Source organism: Macaca mulatta, chromosome 1 (assembly GCF_049350105.2).
Source record: "Macaca mulatta isolate MMU2019108-1 chromosome 1, T2T-MMU8v2.0, whole genome shotgun sequence".
NCBI classification, from domain to species: Eukaryota; Metazoa; Chordata; class Mammalia; order Primates; family Cercopithecidae; genus Macaca; species Macaca mulatta.
In genome coordinates, this window is record NC_133406.1 from 178685199 (window position 1) to 178709099 (window position 23901).

At 38.8% G+C, this 23901-nt stretch overlaps 1 protein-coding gene and 2 long non-coding RNA genes across 21 annotated transcripts in view; 1 reads left to right on the forward strand and 2 right to left on the reverse strand.

Moving 5' to 3' along the window:
* Positions 1–23901, reverse strand: part of PATJ (PATJ crumbs cell polarity complex component) — a 424482-nt gene that overhangs the window by 195199 nt on the left and 205382 nt on the right. The window lies entirely within an intron of this gene.
* On the forward strand, positions 3371–4834 carry LOC144333065 (uncharacterized). The gene is made up of 2 exons (XR_013401410.1): positions 3371–3832; positions 4464–4834. It is a non-coding gene; the product is annotated as an uncharacterized LOC144333065 (long non-coding RNA).
* On the reverse strand, positions 10426–23560 carry LOC144333070 (uncharacterized). The gene is made up of 3 exons (XR_013401420.1): positions 22336–23560; positions 10878–10946; positions 10426–10720 (listed from the first exon to the last, which is right to left on the reverse strand). It is a non-coding gene; the product is annotated as an uncharacterized LOC144333070 (long non-coding RNA).

Below are 23901 nucleotides of genomic sequence, written 5' to 3' on the forward strand. Positions count from 1 at the left end.
TCGGAGGCTGAGTCAGGAGGATCGCTTGAACCTGGGAGGTGGAGGTTGCAGTGAGCCGTGATTGTGCCATTGTACTCTAGCCTGGGCAACAAGAGCAAAACTCTGTCTCCAAAAAAAAAAAAAAGAGAGAGAGAGTGCGAGAGATGGGGGTATCTCTCAGGCAATTATCTAATGGAGAAGACCTAGGTGGCAAATGATCAATCTACAATGACAAAGTTCAAGTTCACTGACCACCTTTAGGCTTAAAACATAAAATGAAATTAGTTTAGTACAAGGAAGTTTATCCACCCTAATTGCTGGTCACATATGTGCCCAAGCTCAAAGTATCAGGCTCACAATATCAGTTTTGCTCGACATGTCCTTTGAAGCCTTTCTACAGAAGTGTACCACTGTGCCTAAACCAGCATGTCCCAGTGTGGTCCTGGGATCACCAGAAGAAGTCCTGTACGAAGTGCTGGTGTCTGGGCTCCGTGTCATATCTTCAAAATCGAAATCTCTGGGGATGGGGCCAAGGAGTCACCATTTATAAAAGAAAAAAAAAAAAAGATTTTTATGAAATTCTTATGCACATTAAGAACACTAAGGTAAGTCCCTATCCTAGCTCAAAATGCCTTTATAACCCTTAGAAATGCCTGAATATGAGATTCATAAAAAAAGGTCTGATAATTACTTCAGATTTTTAACTCAGTCTTAAGAGAAAACAGTAAACATGTTTTAATTTTGAAAACAGCACTGAGAAAAGCCAAATGTAATTTTAGAAACACTCTCTATAATCATTTGCCATATATTTTAATTACCAGGAGAACACAGAACGTGGTTCTTTAATCACTATGAAAGTGGTGAGCTGCAAGCTCACTATGGTTACAGTGTAGTAGAAATGTGCTAAGGTTGGGCTGAGTTTGCTTCCTGGTCACCCCACAGTCATGCAGTAATGCTCAACGAGAGCTCCGCACCGCATCAGATCGTGGTCATCAGCAGTGGCACTGACAATCTTAATATTTAATCATATTTCCTAGAAGGAAAAATAATGGTAGTTTTCAGTAATTAAACGAAACTGCAGTAGAATGTAGAAAAAGGATTAAAACATGTTATTTCTCAAACTGACCTGGTTCCTTTAGTGACTGATAGCGTGGAGCTTCTCTCTGCACACCTGCTTAGGAAACCATCAGGCTGTGTGCCCAGAGCCCTGAACATACGTATTATTTCCAATAGCCATCAGAATAAGCCTCAGGGAGGAAGCAGAGTTCCAGCTGAGATTTGGCGGTATTTTGTTGTGTCATCTTTAGTCATTTATTGCTTGTAGCCTCACTCTCTTGTCAGCTCAATGAGAGAAGAAACTAATTCTGTCTTGTGTAGGCAGAGTTTCTGGCCCAGAGTAGGTACAGCATAATATATCAATACATTACAGAAACACGAGCTTACAAATTTGTCGTTTTCTGAATTGGTCAAGAAACAGGCTATTTATTAGTAAAAATTTCTAATTAATACACTTTTACTTTCCCTAGGAATTAAATTTTAAGAAAAGATTCCAAGATTAAGCTGATAGAATATCGTTTTTGGGGCCAGCCGCGGTGACTCATGCCTGTAATCCTAGCACTTTGGGAGGCTGAGGTGGGCAGATCATGAGGTCAGGAGATCGAGAACAACCTGGCTAACAAGGTGAAACCCCATCTCTACTAAAAATACAATACAAAAAAATTAGCCGGGCGTGGTGGTGAGTGCCTGTAGTCCCAGCTACTCGGGAGGCTGAGGCAGGAGAATGGTGTGAACCCGGGAGGCAGAGCTTGCAGTGAGCCTAGATTGCGCCACTGAACTCCAGCCTGGGCAACAGAGCGAGACTCCGTCTCAAAAACAAAACAGAACAAAAACAAAGAATATCTTTTTTGGGTGATCCAAATGTTTTGTCATTATTAAAAACACTGTATTTGGGGTATTTTGAACCAGAGTCTATCAGAAAAAAGTATACAAGCTTTAGAATCAGAAAGAGCTTCACTAAAAAGTACATGGTGAAGTCAAAAAGATCTATTTTGCAAATTCCCCTGAAGCCACACTGTTCTTGTTGACCTCCTGAAAATTACTTAACTGTGTGTCTGCTTCTTTAATCACTTTTCTTGCCCTAGGAATGGCAGAACATAGAATTAAAGAATGTAAAGTATTTAACTTAATGCCTCACACCTAGTAGTTACAATGTACCAGAAGTTTGTTCCCTCACAGCCAAAACTTCCCTTCCTTATTTCTTATAGAGAGTGTCTTAAAGTACCATGCAAACCAATTTTAATTACATAACCTTGCTTTTTAAAATTATTGTTGTCATTACTTTTACAAATGAGGAAACAGGCTATGAGAGTTTAAGAAACAGGCACAAAATGACACAGTACATAGTATTGCTTTAACATTTAACTTTTAAATGGTAACAGAAAATCCCATGACACCCCTTAAAAATAGTTTTATGAGAAAGAACATCAGAAATACTATAATTTGTTTAATACAGGTTGGGCATTCCTAATCTGAAAATCCAAAATTAGAAATGCTCAAAAATCTGCAACTTTTTGTACACCAACATGAAGCCACAGGTGGAAAATTCCACACCTGTCCTCACATGACGGGTCACAGCAAAAACTTTATTTCATGCACAAATTTATTTAAAATATTGTAAAAATTACATTCAGGCTATGTGTATAAGGCACGTGTGTGTGTGTGTGTGTGTGTGTGTGTGTATATATATATATTAAAAAAAGAATTTTATGTTTAGGCTTGGGTCCCACATATAGCTTATTAGGTATACGTAAATCATACCAAATCTGAAAAAACCCAAAATTTGAAACACTTCTGCTCCTAAGCATTTCAGATAAGACAGACTCAATCTAAACATAATTATTTTGTTCACATTTATTTATTTATTTATTTAGAGATAAGGTCTCACTCTGTCACTCATGTTGGAGTACAGTGGTATGGTCATGGCTCACTGCAGCCTCAACCACTTGAGCTCAAGTGATCCTTCTGCTTCAGCCTCCCAAGTAGCTGGGACTACAGGTACCCACTACTTGTACCTGGATAATTTTTTTTTTTTTTTTTTTTTGAGACAGAGTCTCACTCTGTTGCCCAGGCTGGAGTGCAGTGGTATAATCTTGGCTCACTGCAAGCTCCGCCTCCCAGGTTCACGCCATTCTCCTGCCTCAGCCTCCCGAGTAGCTGGGACTACAGGCTCCCGCCACCACGCCTGGCTAATTTTTTGTATTTTTTTTAGTAGAGATGGGGTTTCACCGTGTTAGCCAGGATTATCTCGATCTCCTGACCTCATGATCTGCCCACCTCAGCCTCCCAAAGTGCTGGGATTACAGGTGTGAGCCACCGAGCCCGGCCTGCGATAATTTTTTTTTTTTTTTTTAAGAGAGAGGGTCTCGCTATTTGTCCAGGATGGTCTCAGACTCTTGGGATCAAGCAATCCTTCTTCCATGGCCTCCCAAAGTGTTGGGATTACAGGAGTGAGTCACCAATGCCTGGCCACCCAAATAATTCTAAACAATAACAAATATTTCTATTTAACAACTTCACCCCACAATATGTCACAGTCTATGCGGTTTTTTCTTCTTTATTTTATTTTTTGAGACAGGATCTCACTCTGTCACCCAGGCTAGAGTGCAGTGGCGTGATCATGGCTCACTGTAGCCTCGACCTCACAGGCTCAAGTGCTCTTCTTACCTCAGCTTCCTGAGTAGCTGGGACTATGGGCATGCACCACCATGGCTGGCTAATTTTTAAAGTTTTTGTAGAGACCCTGGGTTTAAGTGATCCTTCTGCCTTGGCCTCCCAAAGTGCTGGGACTACAGATGTGAGCCACCACACCTGGCCTTACGCTGTTTTAAACAGTTGGGGAAATAAACCAGACACTAACAAAATCTTATTTACTTCTGCAAGAGGCTAACAGCATATTCATATTTTCATGGCCAAAAGAAGAGGCAAGGAGGTAGAGTGGAGAGAGACAATGACTTGGGGTTAAGAACCTGGATTCTACTTTCTAGCCATGAAATCCTGGGCAGTTCACTTAACTTAGTCCAGCCTCAGACTGGTCAATGAGTTAAATGTAAATTATCTTGCCTGCCTTAACCATCTCACAGAATTTGTAAGATGATCACAATTAAGAATACCTGTGGAAAAAAAACTTTAAAAACTGTCATGCTCTAAAAGCATGCAAAAGAGCTGGCAATTTTCTTAAATAATGTTTTATGGTTTTGAAGCTTTCATTAATTAAGATTGCTTGTGAGAAGGAAAACATAACTCTGATTAAATTTCTACTTCAATGAGTATTAGACCAGATGAAAAACTCTCAGAAGTATCTTATAGTTCTGCAACTTGAACACTGAATACTTTGATGAGAGTATCTTCTGAATAGTTCAAAATTTCTGGATTAAAAGTTAACCTCTTGAGTGGCCAGGTGTGGTGGCTCACACCTATAATCCCAGAGCTTTTGGAGGCCAAAGCAGGCGTTCGTGTGAGGTTAGGTGTTTGAAACCAGCCTGGGCAATAGATGAAGAGGTCATCTTTACAAAAAATTTTTTAAAATTAGCCAGGCTTGTGACACATGCCTGTAATCCTAGCCACTTGGGAGGCACAGGTGGGAGGATCACTTGAACCTGGGTATTTGAGGCTGCAGTGAGCTGTGATCGCACCACTGCACTCTATCCTGGGAAGAATAAAAGAGCACAAAGGATTTTCATGGCAGTAAAATGATTCTGTATAATACTATGTGGCAAGATACATGCCATTATAATTTGTCAAAATGTATAGAATGTATACCAAGAGTGAACTCTAATGTAAATTACGGACTCCGGGTGATAATGATGTGTCAATGTAGGTTTGTCAATTATGACAAATGTACTCAGGTGCTGGATACTGAGAGTGGGAGAGGCTGCCCGTGTGTCGGGGAGGAGGTATTGGGAACTCTACTTTCTGCTCATTTTTGCATTGAACCTAATACTGCTCTAAAAATTAAAGTCAAATAAAGAGAGATAAAGTAAGTCTATTACTCCAAACTATAAAATCTGTAGAAGAAAAAATAGATGACAAGCTTCATAACTTTGGATTTGGCAATGGTTTCTTGGATATGACACCAAGAGCACAGATTACAAAAAAAAAAAAAAAAAAAAAGTAGACAAATGGTACATATCAAAATTTAAAACATTTGTTCGAAGTACACAATCAAGGGCCAGGCACGGTGGCTCATGCCTGTAATCCCAGCATTTGGGGAGGCCGAGGCGGGTGGATCACTTGAGGTCAGGAGTTTGAGACCAGTCTGGCCAACGTGGTGAAACCCCGTCTCTACTAAAAATACCAAAATTAGCCAGGTGTGGTGGCATGCACCACTAGTCCCAGCTACTCAGGAGGCTGAGGCATGCGAATCGCATGAACCCGGGAGGTGGAGGTTGCAATGAGCTGAGATCATGCCACTGCACTCCAGCCTGGGCGACAGAGCGAGGCTGTGTCTCAAACAAACAAAACAAAGTACACAATCAAAACAGTAAAATGGCAATCCACATAATGGGAGAATATATTTGCAAATTATTTATCTGATAAGGGTATATCATATCTAGAATATATAAAGAACTCCTAAAACAACAAAATATAAATCAAATAACCTGATTTAAACATGGGCAAAGGACATAAACAGACATTTCCCCAAACATGGTATACAAATAGCCATTAAGCATGTGAAAAGATGCTCAACACATCATCAATTAGAGAAATGCAAATCAAAATCACAATGAGCTATCACCTCACTCCCACTAGTGTAGCTACTACCAAAAAAACAGCAAATAACAAGTGTAGACGAGGATTTGAAAAAACTGGAATGCTTATGCGTGGTTGTTAGGATTGTAAAATGGTATAACCCCTATGAAAGAGTATGGACGTACTTCAAAAAAATTAGAAATATCATATGATCCAGCAATTCTACTTCTGGGTGTATCTCTAAAATAATTGAAAGCAAAGTCCTGAAGAAATATTTGCACACTCATGTTCATAGCAGCACTATTCACAACAGTCAAGAGGTGGAAGCAACTCAAAGGTCCACCAGTGGATGAATGGAGAAACACAAAGTGGTCTATACAGACAATAGAATACTATGCAGCCTTCAAAAGGAAGAAAACCCTGTCACATACTACAACATGAATGACCTTTGAGAAAATTATGCTGTATGAAATAAGGCAGTCACAAAAAGTCACAATGCAGTATGATTCCACTTACACAAAGTATCTAAACTAGTCAAATTCATAGAAACAGAAACTGTAATAGTGGTTGCCAGGTGCTATGGATGGGGGAAAAGGAGTTGTTACAAAACTTTTTTTAAAAGCAGGAAGTTATTGTTTAATAGGTATAGAATTTCAGTTCGGGCCGGGCGCGGTGGCTCAAGCCTGTAATCCCAGCACTTTGGGAGGCCGAGACGGGCGGATCACGAGGTCAGGAGATCGAGACCATCCTGGGTAACACAGTGAAACCCCGTCTCTACTAAAAATACAAAAACTTAGCCGGGCGAGGTGGCAGGCGCCTGTAGTCCCAGCTACTCGGGAGGCTGAGGCAGGAGAATGGCGTGAACCCGGGAGGCGGAGCTTGCAGTGAGCTGAGATCCGGCCACTGCACTCCAGCCTGGGTGACAGAGCGAGACCCCGTCTCAAAAAAAAAAAAAAAAAAAAAGAATTTCAGTTCGGAAAGATAAAGTTTTGGAGATCTAGTTTACAACAATCTAAAGATGTTTAACACTACTAAACTGTACACTTAAAGTGATCAAGATGATAAATTTTATATATTTTTTATCATAATAAAATAAACATAGAGTCAATTTTTTAAAATAAGTTGACCCTTGAATATTTAAGGCTAATGTTGTGATTGAGATCTACACTTGCCAAAATGACTGAAAGTGAAGGAGATCGCATGTGTATTCTAAAGAAAAGCCACTGAATGAAAGAAAGCATCTATCCCATACACCTAAAGAAACTGACAAAAAAAAAAGACTAAGTCCTGAAAAACTGGTAGCTAAGATGAGTTTAATAAAGATACAGAAAAGCTACCAAAGGCTGTCAAAATAAGCTGACAACACCTGTCATTCACACCCTTCCCACAGAGTCATAGATACTTGTTTTCTCTCTGGTGTTGGTATTTTTGCATGGTTTAATGCTTTACCCTTTGGGCTTTCATATCTTCTTGGATTTTTTTTTCAGGCGGGGCTGAGATGATGACATCAAAAAGGAATTATATCAGACATTGCAGCCAGTCTGTTTTCATTTTTGTCTCATCTTTAGACTCTGAAAGCAATTGATAGTCAGGTCCTGGACAGGATCTTACATATCAGTGAACAATTGCTTTTCTCACAAGATAAAAGATAAATGAGAGGGAAAGGAACTAAAAGGAAAAAGCAAGCAAAACAGAAAGGTAAAAGCAACAGCAGAGGAGGAAATCAAGCAAGGAAACAAATATTTAAGATTAATCCAAAATCTCTTATGGGCAATTCTAAACCCAAATTTCTAATAACAAATGTTGCCTTTTGAGTAATAGTTACCTTTAAATAAATTATCTCATTTAATTCTGCAACAGTCCTTTCTAAAAACAAGAAACAGTGAAGCTGGGAAGGATTAAATGAACTGCTCAAGAACATCAGCTTGGGAGAGAATCAATATTTTAACATAAATCACTGTCTCTTTTACAAATTATAAATCACACACATTTTCTTAAAAGGTAAGATGAAACTGTACTTAGCACTTTTATCTTTTTTTCTAATGTCTAATCAAGTCAATCCCATGAAAAGCAGATATTGAATGCTTGTGAAAGGTATTTTTCCTTGAATAGAAAGTTCAACTCTTAGAGATAGTTTCAGGTTAAATTAGTAAAACTCTATTTTAACTATCAAAAGCAAGTTTAGAAAATTCAAGATTTTAGGAATAAAAAGACAGTTCTTAGTATACCTAAATAAAAATAAAATGACTAATAGTAAGCATTTAGTTAACTGACTAATGCTTGATTTGCAAGTATTAATCTTACAAAGAATGAGAAACTGAATATTTTTAATCCTCTCCATGCAATTCAACTCTGCTTTAATTTTGATAGAATTCTATTGTCAGAGGTGTTTGAAACAGAGCAACTCCATCTTAAATAGGAGCTGGGTAAAATAAGGCTGAAACCTACTGAGCTGCATTCCCAGATGTGTAAGGCATTCTAAGTCACAGGATGAGACAGGAGGTCAGCACAAGATACAGGTCATAAAGATCTTGCTGATACAACAGGTTGCAGTAAAGAAGCCGGCCAAAACCCACCGAAACCAAGATGGCCACGAGAGTGACCTCTGGTAGTCCTCACTGCTACACTCCCACCAGCGCCATGACAGTTTACAAATGCCACGGTAACATCAGGAAGTTACCCTATATGGTCTAAAAAGGGAAGGCATGAAAAATCCACCCTTTGTTTAGCATATAATCAAGAAATAACCATAAAAATGGGCAACCCGCTGCTCTGTCTATGGAGTAGCCATTCTGTTTTCCTTTACTTTCCTAATAAACTAGCTATATATATATTTTTTGAGATGGAGTCTCACTCTTGTCGCCCAGGCTGGAGTGCAATGATGCAATCTCGGCTCACTGCAACCTCTGCCTCCCAGGTTTAACCGATTCTCCTGCCTTAGCCTCCTGAGTTGCTGGGGTTACAGGTGCCTGCCACCATGCTGGTCTAATTTTTGTATTTTTAGTAGAGATGGAGTTTCACCACATTGGCCTGGCTGGTCTCCAACTCCTGACTTCAGGTGACTCACCCGGGTTGGCTGTCCAAAGTGCTGGGATTACAGGCGTGAGCCACCACGTTTGGCCTAATTTGCTTTCACTTTACTCTACTGACTAGCCGTGGCGCGAGATCCAAGAACCCTCCCTCGGAGTCTGGATCCCAACCCCTTTCCACTAACGCTATGACCCTAACAGATTACCATTCAAAAATAAAGACAAGGAGGCACTGGCAGGAGAAAATCTAAGCTACCTGGTACAAAGCACTCAAAGTCTATTTCAACATAAATAATAGACCAGGCGCGGTGGCTCATGCCTGTAATCCCAGCACTTTGGAAGGCCAAGGTAGGTGGATCATGAGGTCAGGAGTTCGAGACCAGCTTGGCCAACATGGTGAAACCTCGTCTCTACCAAAAATACAAAAATTTGCCAGGTATGGTGACATGTGCCTGTAGTCCCAGCTATGCGGGAAGTTGAGGCAAGAGAATTATTGAACCTGGGAGGCAGAGGTTGCGGTGAGTCAAGATCGCGCCATTGCACTCTAGCCTGGGAGACAGAGCAAGGCTCCACCTAATAAATAAATAAAAATAACATAAATAATAACAGCTTCCTGAATAAATGCCTCGGTGAGTGTTCCTGTGGAACTTGGATCATCCTATTTCACTCCCTCAAACTCTCCTGGTACAAATCTCTCCTACTCTGACTGGCCAAAGCACGGCCTCCTTGGTTAAAATGGGCAATAAAACCTAGTGACTAAGAGTGTGGGCTCTAGGATCAGAATGTGGGCTGAAATCCTACTTTTGCCACTCACCTTTGGGTGCTATGCCTTCTCTGTACTTCTCAATTTCTCCCGTCACCGGTTAACTCTGTCCCTGGTCAACTGAACTACTTAGCCTCCTGCTACCCACTTCCCCTCATGGGATCAAATAAGAAAAATTAAAAAGATTCCACTGTTTGACACGTTAGTGGGGGATTGCACTTTGAGAACCATTTTGTTCACTAAATGATTAGGTAACTTTGGGCTTGGAGGTATCAAAAACAACTACAGATGAAGGCAGAAGATATTAAAGGTAATAATTACTACATTCAAATGCAAATAACATCTACTGACCTTAATTACCATGTTCAAATGGAAATAACTCTACTGAGTTTTAAGCACAGTACCAGGCTCTTTCATATGTTTTTTTCATTTAATCCTGAAACTAACTTTTGAGGTAGGCATTAGCCATGTGTCCATGTGTCCTGAAGATGAATAAACTGAAACCCAGAAAGTTTAAATGGCTTGATTGAAAAGGTACAACTAGAAAATAATAAAGCTTCAATCTCTACACATGAAGCCTCCTTTTTTTTTTTTTTTTGGAGACAGAGTTTCCTCTGTCACCCAGGCTAGAATACAGTGGTGCAATCTCAGCTCAGCTCACCTCACTGCAGCCTCCGCCTTTCGGGTTCAAGTGATTCTCCCACCTCAGCCTCCCGAGCAGCTAGCACTACAGGCACATACCACCACGCCCGGCTAATTTTTGTATTTTTAGTAGAGATGGGGTTTCACCATGTTGGCCAGGCTGGTCTCAAACTCCTGACGTCATGTGTTCTGCCTGCTTTGGGCTCCCAAAGTGCTGGGATTACAGGCATCGGCCACCACGCTCAGCCAGCAGAATTTAAATACCTTTTTTATTTCTTTTCTTTTTTTAAGAATTGAGGCCTTGCTCTGTTGCCCAGGCTAGACTGCAGTGGCACGATCTTGGCTCACCGCAGCCTCAATTTCTGAGTTAAAGGGAGCCTCTTGCCTCAGCCTCCCCAGTAGTTGGGACTACAAATGTGCCACGCCATGCCTGGTTAACTTCTGTATTTTTTGTAGAGATGGGGTCTCACCATGTTGCCAAGGCTGGTTGTAAACTCCTGGCCTCAAGAAATCCTCCCATCATAGCCTCCCAAAGCTCTGGGATTACAGGTGTGAGCCACTGCACCCAGCCTTAAATATCTTTTCTATGTGTCATGGAACTCTTTTCTGGAAGCTTTAATCTGCTAATCTATATATTTAGCTAACTAGCTATTTTAAGAATAGTCAAGAACACATAAGAAATTATACTGCTTTTTAGGCCGGGTGCAGTGGCTCACGCCTCTAATCCCAGCACTTTGGGAGGCTGAGGTGGGAGGTTCCCCTGAGGTCAGCAGTTTGAGACCAGCCTTGCCAACATAGTGAAACCCCGTCTCTACTAAAAAAACAAAGATTAACTGGATGTGGTGGTGCACGCCTGTAATCCCAGCTACTTGGGAGGCTGAGGCAGGAGAATGACTTGAATCTTGGAGGCAGAGGATGCAGTGAGCTGAGATCACGCCACTGCACTCCAGCCTGGGTGACAGAGAAAGGAACGAAAGAAGGAAGGAAGGGAGGGAGGGAGGGAGGGAATTATTAATTCCCTTTTTAATACAACTTAGTGTGAACTAAAATAAACTGTAACAAAACAGATATTACCTCTAGAACTCATTATATTAGAATAAATAGCATTCAACTAAAGCTTTTAAAATAGTTCCAAGAGCATCAAAATACTATATAGGCCAAAATTTCCAGTCTCTTCTGATTTGGATAGGTAAGTATAAGCAAGCAAGCAAACAAATTGTAAAAAGGGATAATGTGTGCTGTTCCTTTTTATTCTATACAATTAACCCTGAGCAATCCAAGTTTAAACTGTGTGGATTCATGTATACGCAAAATATCTTCCAACTCTGCCACCCCTGAGACAGCAAGACCAACCCTTTCTCTTCCTCCTCCTCAGCCTACTCAACATGAAGATGAGGATGAAGACCTTTATGATGATCCACTTCCACTTAATGAATAGTAAATACATTTTTTCCTCCTGATGGTTTACTTTTTTTTTTTTTGAGACGGAGTCTTGCTCTGTCTCCCAGGCTGGAGTGCAATGGCGCAATCTCGGCTCACTGCAACCTCTGCCTCCTGGGTTCTAGTGATTCTCTTGCCTCAGCCTCCTGAGTAACTAGGACTACAGATATGTAGCACGACACCCGGCTAATTTTTTGTGTTTTTAGTAGAGATAGGGTTTCATCATGCTGGCTAGGCTGGTCTCGAACTCCTGACCTCAAACAATCCACCTGCCTTGGCCTTCCAAAGTGCTGGGATTACAGGTGTGAGCCACCATGCCCAGGCTGGTTTTCTTAATATTTTCTTTTCTCTAGCTTACTTTGTTATAAGAATATATATAATACATATACAAAATGTATGCCTAATTGATTGGTTGTGTTATTGGCAAAGCCAAGAGTAGGCTATTAGTAAAGTTTTGGGAGATTCAAAAGTTATATGCTGATCTTTAACCTACCAGTGGAAATCCTGCTAATTTGTCCTTTGATATCCATTCTACCTTTTCGCTTGAATAATAGACTACAATTTTTTAGCTGGGCATATGTCTGTCCAGAAGAAAAATAAAATTTCTCAGCCTCCTTTACAACTATTTGTATAACTAAACTCTGGACAATGGAATACAACTTAAAGAATTACGTGTTATTTTCCAGAAATATCCTTAAAAGGAGGAAGGTTGCCCTTTCTCTTCTCTCCTTTCCTTTCTGGTGGCTGGACTGGCATGCCACCTTGATAGCTGCAGCTAGTATCTTCTTGACATTTTGAGGTGACATGGAGGATGTAGGTCACACATAGGAGAACAACAATATGAAGAAGCCCAGGTCCCAGACACTGTGCAATGTCCACTTCCAGGTCCATACGTGTGAAAAAAATAAACTTCTGTCCTCCAGAATAGCTGTTATTTGGGGGTGTCTTCACTCAGAGTCAAACTTAATCCTTAAGAATATATCTTCTAATTAGTCCTCCTGTTGCAAGTTGTCAACAAGTTACTTCTCCCTAATGATCACCGATTAATCCTCTACTAACTAAAAGAAGTCTCACCTCATTCATAACCCTCCATCATCACACCACAAACCCGGTCCAATTACTCTACACATCTAGATTGATTTGCCTTATATCTGCTTTGTCAACTATAAAACTGCTTTGTAAAAATAATCAAAACTAAACTCCAGACAGGGTATCTGAAATGAATATTTCAAGAAGAAAAAAATATCAAGAGATAGAAGGACATATAATCAGTGCCCAAGCCCCTCCAAATTATATGCCTTCTGCATAATTTTAATATCCTGTTATTCATCCATTTGCTCATTCATTTAATATTTATTGAGTGTATCATCTGTACAAGGCATTAAACAAGACATGTTGAATTAAAAATTAATCAAGATAGACAATTCTCATGAGGCTATAAATATAATGAATAACCATGTAGGAAGAATGATAATATCATGGTAGGCTGTAGAAGTAAAAGTGAAATAATAGAGGAACCAACAAAAAGAAATACAGAAGCCAACACTTAAAGTCAGGAAAGGTTTCCCAGTAAGAACAGATGGTATTGTTTGAGTGTCAGCACGTAGGGCTGCAACCCAACAGAGACTTCCGTATTCATATTTCTTTCCTTTTTTTTTTTGAGACGGAGTTTCATTCTTGTTGCCCAGGCTGGAGTGCAATGGCGCGATCTCGGCTCACTGCAACCTCTGTTTCCCAGTTTCAAGTGATTCTCCTGCCTCAGCCTCCCGAGTAGCTGGGATCACAGGTACGCACCACCATGCCCAGCTAATTTTTGTATTTTCAGTAGAGACAGGGTTTCACCATGTTGGTCAGGTTGGTCTCAAACTCCTGACCTCAGGTAATCCACCCGCCTTGGCCTCCCAAAGTGCTGGGATTACAGGCTTGAGCCACCTCGCCCAGCCTCGTATTCATATTTCTTTTGTCTGCTTTATATCATTTTTCTACATCTTTTGCTCTCAGGTTGATACTTTTCATGTATTGATCCTGCAGTTAGCAGGCCTGCCTAGAGTGTTTTTGCAAAATACATTTTTCGTCTCCTATTATATGAATATAAAATATGATAAATTATAATAAAACATTTTATTTGCACATTGGAAGCTAATAAGATCCAGTCAGGGATTATTTTCAAGCAAAGCAAATGAGCTGAGAGTACACATGTAGTTATTTCCATTTTGGCCCCTGGGAATCTCTTCTGATGATTTCTTTCTTGGCTTTGTGCCTTGGCTAGGACTGTTCAGGATGTCAGAGAGCTAAGTTTCACAAGGTCTAGTAACACAGTCAACCACAATTGGTTGTGCAGTATGTATACTGCACAAGGGTGCCAGGCTGAGATAGTGGGTGGGAGTTGTTATGGAATCCATTTGACTGGGTCTAGGGATAAAGGCATTCCTTTTTTCTTTGATCAAAGGCCTTCCTAGCTAAGTCATCTGAGTGGCTCCCCATGGGTATCTTTCCAGAGTGTGTAGCTTTCTCCAACTCACCCGAACGTACTGTTCCAGATATTCCACAGAATTAATGATAGTAAAGGGAAGAAAACTTTAGGCTCACCTTTTTTCAGACTCATTTTGAAAGCTGAACCATAAACCTGTCTATGTCTCCATTATTAAAATAGACAGTCTCCTTCCCATATGAATATTTGAATATATTTACAAGATACCAATCTTTCCATCTTTAACTATGCCCCTTTCAAGAACATATAACTGTCTAGAACTCAAGAATCAGAAATCAGTGTTTCCCCCTATCTAGACTGGATGAAGCCAAGAGCACTGAGAAAAATGCTCAGCAAAATTATGGTTTCTAGAGAACCCATTGGCATCAAGATTTTGGGAAATTTCTTTTAAAAAAAATCAAGAGGAATTTGAAATGTTCTCCATAAAAATTATGCTTTGTTCAAAGGTAAAACTTTTTTTTTTTGAGATGGAGTTTTGCTTTTGTCACCCAGGCTAGAGTACAATGGCATGACCTTGGCTCACTGCAACGTCTGCCTCCTGGTTCAAGCGATTCTTCTGCCTCAGCCTCCTAAGTAGCTGGGATTACAGATGCCCACCACCACACCTGGCTAATTTTTTGTATTTTTAGTAGAGACAGGGTTTCACCATGTTGGCCAGGCTGGTCTCGAACTCCTGACCTCAGGTGATCCACACGCCTTGGCCTCTCAAAGTGCTGGGATTACAGGCGTGAACCACTGCGCCTGGCCAAGTAAAACAATTTTTATGCTGAACTCAGATTTGTGAAATAGGAAGATATGAGGGAAAGGATGGTCACGTAGGGAGAATGTTCTGCATTTCATATGTATTATGTCACTTAGTCCTCTAAATAGTCCAAAGAGGTAAGTGCTTCCATCTCCACATTAGAGTTAAGGAATAAGTTTCAGAAAGATTAAATAAAGAGATGATCTAAATGTACATGACTATAATTGCATGACTCCAAATCTCATGCTCTTATCCAATAAATTATGGTTTATATAAACTTATACAAAGATAATTAGACTCATTAGAATACCCAATATTGATATTGAATATAACCATGAAACATCACTTACTTATTTACTTATTTTTTAGAAATGGGGGCCTTGCTCTGTTGTCCACGTTAGAGTGCAGTGGTGTGATTCTAGCTCAATGAAACTTCAAACTCCTGGGCTCAAGCGATCCTTCTGCGTCAGCCTCCCAAGTAGCTGGGACTACAGGTGCATGCCACCATGCCTGGCTAATTTTTAAATTTTTTGTAGAGATGGGGGTCTGGCTATGTTGCCCAGGCTAGCATTTTTATTCTTTCATACAACATTAAGCAATAATTATATACAAAGGACTGTGTTGAGACCCATATGACAGAACCATTCTAGAAAAGCAGTGGTGAGGCTGGGAACCATGGCTCCCAGCACTTTGGGAGATCAAGTCGGGAAGATTGCTTGAGTCCAGGAGTTTGAGACCAGCCTGGGCAACGTGGTTAGACTCCATCTCTAGACAGAATGTTTTTAAAATTAGCCAGGCGTGGTGGCATGTACCTGTGGTCCCAGCTACCTGAGAGGCTGAGGTGGGAGGATTGCTTGAGCCTGGCAGGTCAAGACTATAGTGAGCCATGATTATGCCACTGCACTCCAGCCTGGCAATGGAGTGAAACTCTGTCTAAGATATATATATATATATATGGCAGTGGCAGAGTTCTTTATAGAAATGGAGGTTGTCATTACCTGACTTTCAAAAATTTATCTATTTAATTTTCTTTCTTAAGTTTTATTGTAGCTTAACCAATTTTTGGAGATAAGATGTTATACATATTTATTATCTGCTATGTAATCCCCGGTCCCATACTAATTTCTTTCAAAAAAGCTTTACTATAAAGGTCTAGCTGGCCTATTTTGATATGAAGTATCATCTATTCATCCTACTTTTCATGATTTGTATAGATTTAGAACAGTGCTGTTTTACCTCCCTTGAGCTATGGATTTTATGGATGATATAATAAAGATAACCTCCTCCTCCTTTCAATCTCCCCAACACCCCTCCCCACATTCCAAGAAAATTCAAGGCACCAGCAGACATTCTTGGACTCCTTATGCACTGACAGATTCCAGGCTAAAAGCTCACATTTAGGCTCTTCGTATTTACTAAAAATGTATATCTTCAAGGTTTTCTCTGCCCTAACCAAACAGAACATCCACTCCCCCTAAAAATCACAGGACTAGAAGGAATTTTAAGGATAATTTAGTCTCACACTCGTTTTATAGATTAAGAAAGTGAGGCTCCAGAGAAAGTCAATGACTTGACAACTTGGTCACAAACTAACAAGAGGCACAGCCTTGATTTCTTGGCCTCCATATTCTCCGTCTACCAGGTAACCCCTCGGGATCACAGTCTCTCCTCTGTGTTCCCTGAGGAAAATGAAAATTCAACATGTATTTGAGGCCAGAGTCACAATGGGCTTTTTATAAGAGGATAAAAAAAAATGTCAAATAAAGCAGAAGACACTGCTTAAACACTGGGAAAATCTTCAAGGGAAATCTTCACGGTTTACAAATCATAAGGTACTTTAACCATAACCATAGAGGGCTTTAAAGTGTATAGATATTTTGCAAATATTACACAAGAATATAGGGAATAATATAATGATATTCTATACTAAAGTATTCTTATCTAATCTAGTATTTGCTACTACCATTTGTCAGAAAAAATTAGGGTCGTGTTCAAAAAAGTTAAGGTAATGTTTGAACAGTTAACTTTTTTACAGCAAGGGAAAAACCTAAATAACTAACCAGGTTAAATTCAGGCCATGAAATTAACAGAGAGTTAGAAATAATGAGTATACAATTGGTAGTCACAATAAACACATAAACGAATTATTTCACAGAGTATACCACAATAAAGCCAACAACTTTCAATCTTACACAAAGGAAAAATAAATGTACCAACATACACAGAAATATGTATACATATATTCTGCATAGAGCTAATCTTTACAGAGTGCTTACCATTTACAAAATAATGTATTAAATACTTTATATATTTTATGCCATTTCATCACCAGGAAAAACTTATTAGGTAGGTAGTATTATCCCTGGTTTGTAGAAAAGAAAATCAAAGTTCAGAGAATTTTGTAATAACGAATTTGCTCAAGTATACACAGTTAACAAGCTATAAAGTAAGATCTGATCTTGAACTCACACCTGTCTCAAAGCTTCAACTTCTATAATGTAACTCAGGGGTTGGCAAACTTACTTGAGAGAGCTCGACAGTACATACGTTACACTTTGGGTGTATACGGTCTCTGCTGCAATTATTCAACTCTGTTTTTTTGTAGTTTGAAAGCATCAACAATAAGACTTTCCTTTACAAACACACATAACGGGCCACATTCTGCACCAAAGGTTCACTGGTCACAAAGTGGAAAAGCTTCTACTCTTGCCTATTTGACCAAGAAACTATCCCGTTACTTGCCCTGAACATGGCACAATGCATAAATCATATTATAGATTAGTTCAGAAACCACTGTATAAGTGAACTCAAAGTAAAAATGAATTGCTCAATTAAAGTAAGAAAAAAAAGACGGAACGCAGGAAAACAATTGCCCATTATTCTAACGCTCATCATTCCCAAATACATAATTCCTTTATGATTATAGAAAAATTACTTGTCCGATAAAAACCATTGTTCCACAGAGAGAAAATGCCCTTTCTTTATATAACATAATTGTACCAAGTGGCTCATAAAAAAAAATCCTTCTAAGTAATACGTGTAGATGGTAGAATGATTCCCTTTTCTTTAGTGAGCCATTGTTCCGTAAGAATACCCACTTTATAAATGGAAAAGATTTGCCCACTCTCTTATGAATATTCATTAGGTTACATGCAAAATGACCTTTTCTACATCAGTTCAAATAAGGTTTATTAAACACCTACAGTTACCTAAACTCTGGCCATAGATGAGACCAACACCTAAACTAGTCTCAACACAGCAAGCACTGTAAGCACATTAATGGCCATATACTCACGGACAGGGAGTGAATATTTAAATGCAAAGTGAAAGAAACAGAAGCACAGGCCTATGATGGGAGTAACAGACTCAAGGGGGACTGAAGAATGGAAAGCTAGTTTTTGCAGGTTCTGTGATCTGTGAAAACACAGATTATCTGCCTGCCAAAATGATTGTTCTCAAGGAACAATTGAAACACGTGACTAAACAACTTGCAAATTATCATATAAATGTGACTTAGCAATAAATCAAATCCAATGTCTTGTCATTTGAAGAACCAAAGTATTTAACTTAATTTTACACAGTAGCAGAGAGCTGTTTTCAAAGCCTTTGCGTGACACAGATAAACAGCCGCAACCAATGCAATTTTGTTATTAGATGATCACTATGGGCATGTTTTATCCCTGCAGGCATAATCAAAACATTTCCAAAGATGCAGGAGATACATTCAAGTGAACACTTAGATGAGAGAACCTAGAAACTACCCATTAGATATAAATTTCTTTTTTTAACCTTTCATACCTCATTATCTTCTGCTTCATGGAACTCTAAGGTGCTGCCTTCTCATTCCCAGCCTGCTCTTGTACCTGCACTGGCTTTTGTAAGATTCCGCAAAGCAGATATGGAAAACCTGAAGCAGGTACAGGCAACACTGAGCCAAAACCCAAGCAGGCAACACTGAGCCAAAACCCAAATGAAATTCAAAACCTTTAACAAAATGCTCGTACATTTCCATCTTACTTAGGCCGAACATGAAAATATTGAGTGACTCACACTACAATTTGTAAAAATTTCATAATTAAAATAAATTGGAAACCTCGACACTCACCCATTCCCATCTGGTTAGCATCAAGAGACTTGCTATTTCTTCTCCAAATGCAGACCTTTCTCCGCAATGGAAGAGAAGTCAGTTTGTGCTGAGAAGCCTGGCTCATACTGGGCAGCGTGTGATGCCATGGGGAGGTGTACCCTAAGCTTCATGGCATGCCTCCGATACTGTATTTTTCTCCATTCGGCTACATGTGATTTGTGACTTTTTCTTTTAAATTGGAACTTTCAATATTAAAATGTGGTTTGCTGGGGGAATACAGTGAACATTTTTCAGAATTTGGAACTTCAGTATGCTTTTTGGAGGGAGGAATTCTAATTACATGTCTCTTTGTCCAATGAGTGGATATAAGAAATAAATTACCAAAAAAGAGAATAGCAATCAATTTGGCTTCACTAATAAAATGGATTACTTGAGAAGATGCATGAAGACACGAAAAATTAAAACTTCTTAAAAGTACAGGCTTTGGAGTCATCTAGACTTGATCTATAAAACAGTAAGACTTTTAAAAACTCTAACATTATACATGTTGAAGAAAACAATGTGTGTAAGGCATTAAGCACAGTGTGTAGAACATAAGTATTCAAAAAAGTAAAGGAATAAACCTATAAATTGCATTTCAATGTTCTCAAATGTAGCTACTTGGATGAGCTATCACTATAATTTCTATTTCAGAAAATAAATTCTTGAACTTAAAGTTTTAGAACTCTGTTACACATGTATCCCCTCTTGGTACAGATCATTTCTATCCTTTCCCTCCTACAAGCCAGGCTTGTAGCACTTCTTTAGTGGACTCACAAGTCTGGAGCTTGGACTCTAAGCGACTCCCACCAATCTCAAATGCTCAGTGTCTTCCAGAGGGCCTTCCAGTGTACGTGTCTCTGCACCTATACATATTTTTTTCTTTTTAGAAATTTTATAAACTTCTTGAAGGCAAAGTTCATATTAGATGCTATATTTGTCCTCTTAGCCTTAAGGCTGTATTAGGTTCCAAAAATGCTTAATAATGCATCACCATAGTAACTGCAGCTATGCCATACTTCCACCAACCAATGGATAAACCCCTCCAGGCATTCTATAAAAAGAGCTCTACTATCTAAAAATGGGAATAATAATACTAACATGGAATAGATATATTTGAAATGTGCAATATGAATTCCTCACACTATGCAAGGACCTTAAGAGTTTGGCATACCAGCCAGGCGTGGTGGCTCATGCCTCTAATCCCAGCACTTTGGAAGGCCGAGGCGGGTGGATCATGAGGTCAGGAGATTGAGACCATCCTAGCTAACATGGTGAAACCCTGTCTCTACTAAAAATACAAAAAATTAGCCAGGCATGGTGGCGGGCATCTGTAGGCCCAGCTACTCAGGAGGCGGAGGCAGAAGAGTGGTAAGAACCCGGGAGGTGGAGCTTTCAGCGAGCCAAGATTGTGCCACTGCACTCCAGCCTAGGCGACTGAGCGAGACTCTCTCAGAAAAAAAAAAAAAAAAAAAAAAAAGAGTTTGGCATACCATAAATGTAAAGAAAAAAGATAAAAGTTGTTTAAAAAATACATATTTAAACGAGTAAACATAATAGAAACTTAGGAGTGATATTTCTTACCTCCTCCCCATTGCATTCAACAAAAAAGAGGCAGTCTCTGCAAGAACGTAACTTTAACTGCTACTTAATTTTTGATGTGTTATTTCCTTAATTCAAATAACAATTCCCTCTCTTTGTTCAACATTGGATCAATTTAAATGATGAGTGTTTAACCTATACTTATATATATCAAACCAAAAATACTTTAAAGTGACATAAAACTACTGAAATCAAAGCAACATAAACCCATGTAAAATAATGTGTTTCCAAGCAAGAACAAAAGAAAAGGTAAATTCTCTACAGACCAAGGCCTCATCCTTTATTTACAATTCTACATATGACATTTTGTAAAATATGCCAAAAAGAAACATGAAATAGAAACACGCTTTTAAAACTGACTGAATGCCAAAGCAGTGAATATAATATAAGATAGACTAAGTCATAAGACTACTAAAATGTATTAAAATACTTTGGAGTTAAATGTGTATACATAAATAGAAGATTTAATAAATGTTGAAAATATTTATTGTAGAAAAATCAATCCTGACCATGAACACTGAAAAAGTTACATATAACACATAAATATGTGTCCATTTATGAGACACATTGGTAGTTAATAACCTTTTTAAAAGTGAGTTTATACATTAGTTCAATAAAGTATACAGGACACATAAATTCCTAATGACTAGATATACTTGATTCACTTTCTAGAAAACTGCAGTGGGGATTTTCAAGGGTTCCATTGTGGTGTTTGGAGCCTGGACAGTGGCGACTTCAAGTCAGTGTGGTAGAGATTAAGAAAATGATCAGGGTTGGCCAGTTCTACTCAGGAGATTAAAGCATACATATATTTATAATCTGCAGAAATAGATTTTAAAAATCAAGAAACTTCTAAAATAAAAGGAAAATTAATCAACTGCTCTGAAGAGTCTGAGGAGAAGCAGGCAGGATCCACAAATATCCAGGATGATTTCTGTAAGTTGCCGTGTCAATACAAGTTTGAGAAGCAGTATTCAAAAGATGACAGACAACTAAAAGCAATTCCAACTGCAGAATGAAAGGAAACACAATCTAGACAGACAGTTGTCACTACAGGGAATCTGTGACGCATCCGTTTAGGAGCTATAGCATTTCCTCCAAATCAAAATAACAGAATTGAATACTAGGTAGTTTAGGACTCCCACAGGAATATCTTCAGAAATTATATTTGAAGCAAAAGAAAAGTTCTTGCTCAATAATTTTGACAGCATAGCCACGAATAAGGTTTGCTAGCTTAAATCAGGAATGCAGCAAATACTCTACTGTTGCAGTAGACATAACCTAATTTGCGTGTGCACTGCTGAAAATAAAAAGAAAGGCTATAATGTCATGTCTAACTCTTGAGTTAACAATTGCCTCCCTTAGGCAATAATACTTATGCAAGAATACCCCTATTATGTCTCAATTTTCCATTTTATTTAGATAAAAAGAAGTTCTGATTTTAAGAAATTTATTTTTTAAGTCAGGCAAAAGCGTATACTAAGAGTACTCTATTGCATGAAATTATATTGCCAATGTAGCAATGATTGCAAGAACCATTATGTTAACAAGGAAATGAGTGGTAATACTTCCAAGAGCTGAGCCTCCACCCCTAATGAATTTAAATTTGTAGGTTTAGATGAATGAGGCACCAAACACAACTAGCAAATAAAATAATTAAGGTGTTATTTTACAATTTAGAAAAAGCAGCCTTTTGTTTACTACTATGAGTCCTTAATGATATTCTGCTTTCATCTATAACAAAATGCTGAGTGGTCAGTTTTAAAAATTAACCAGAATAATCTAGTTCTAATGTAAATAGTCTTTCCTTTTTATTATGGTGAAGTCACAAGTAACAACAATAATGATAATAAACGTCCCAGAGGTTTACTTCTCAATTAAAATTCTGAAAGAAGAGAATACTGCATGAACAGTGTTGAGAATCTTGGCAGTGCAACTACTGGTATATCTTTGACAGTCTGATTAAACTGCTCCACTTTTCAAAAACATCATAAGGACAATTCCAACTACAGTGCACATGAAAGGAAATTGTAGGGGTTTCTAATGTACAATTGCCTTGCACATGCATATGTGCCCTCGCTCTCTTAAGAAAAATGCCTTGGCTTACCATTGTTTAAACCTTTAAAACCACATTCTGCACCAACACTAAAACAGCATCAGATTGCATTCCGAAAGAACCACAGATCACACAGGCAATGGAAATCTTACCTGGGAAACCCCCTTGGACCATTGTTGTGTTCCCTTCAGAGTATCTGCATTCCTGACAAATATCCAATGCTGGACGCAGCTCAAATCCTCACCACAGACTCTTCTCTCTTCTGACGACCTTGGGCCTATTTTTTTTTTCTCTCTCTCTCTTTCTCTCAGATTTTGTTCTCTTTAAGGGCAACCTGTCAATCTATTTATATCAGGAAAAGCAATCAATTAAGCTAATTTCAAGCTAGTCCTCAAGCTAAACAGTTACCTCTGTCAGCAGGTAAAAGCTGCTTGGAAAACTATGCCGGAGAAGCAAAATCCCTGGTTTCCCACATCTGACCCTTGGATGCTTCACGCTGCCGACTGTGACACTCAGTTACCCTGCTCGCCTCAGGATGATAGCTCTATTTCAGAACGGGAGGCATTATAACCGCAACCATTTATTGTGGCCAGCTTCAATTAATATCATTTTAATGACCCAGTTTTCCTGCTGAGAAACGGTTCATCGCATTAGTTACATCTTTCAAATGCAAATTAAAAGGAAACAGCAGTTGATTTTAGCCTGTCCAAAGTGAGGGGAACAGTCATCAACTTGCTCTCTCCTTAATGCTCCTAGCATTGAATCATGTTTATAACAAAGAAGCTGGTGAACCACATGGAGCATGTGGTATTTCTCCCCTAGCGAGATTCATTTGTATCTCAGTAACATTCTAAACGTGCAGTAAAGATTCTATTTAAGCAGTCAAGCCTTCAACTTAGCGTTCAGAGGGGAGAAATACTAAAAAAAAAAAAAAAAAAAAATTGTAGCTTCAGAAAAGCCACTAGAAAAATGGTTGACATTTCTTAAATTTCACTCAAAATGCTACAATGCAGCCCTCACCCTACCCTACCCCCACACACCTGAAAACCATTATTTAACCAATTACAACGACTTCAGAAGTATCTATCAATTATACAGTATAATCTTTCTTTGTAAAATGCAGAAGAAAAAAATCATCTATGTGATCACTGTATCATATGAGGAATACTTAAAAAGTCAAGAATGCCCAAAGAAAACTCAAATGCTACTCAAAAGGTCTTAAACAATATAATTTTTAATTTACAGTTATAATAAATGCATCCAAATTATATCAGGTGCTGAAG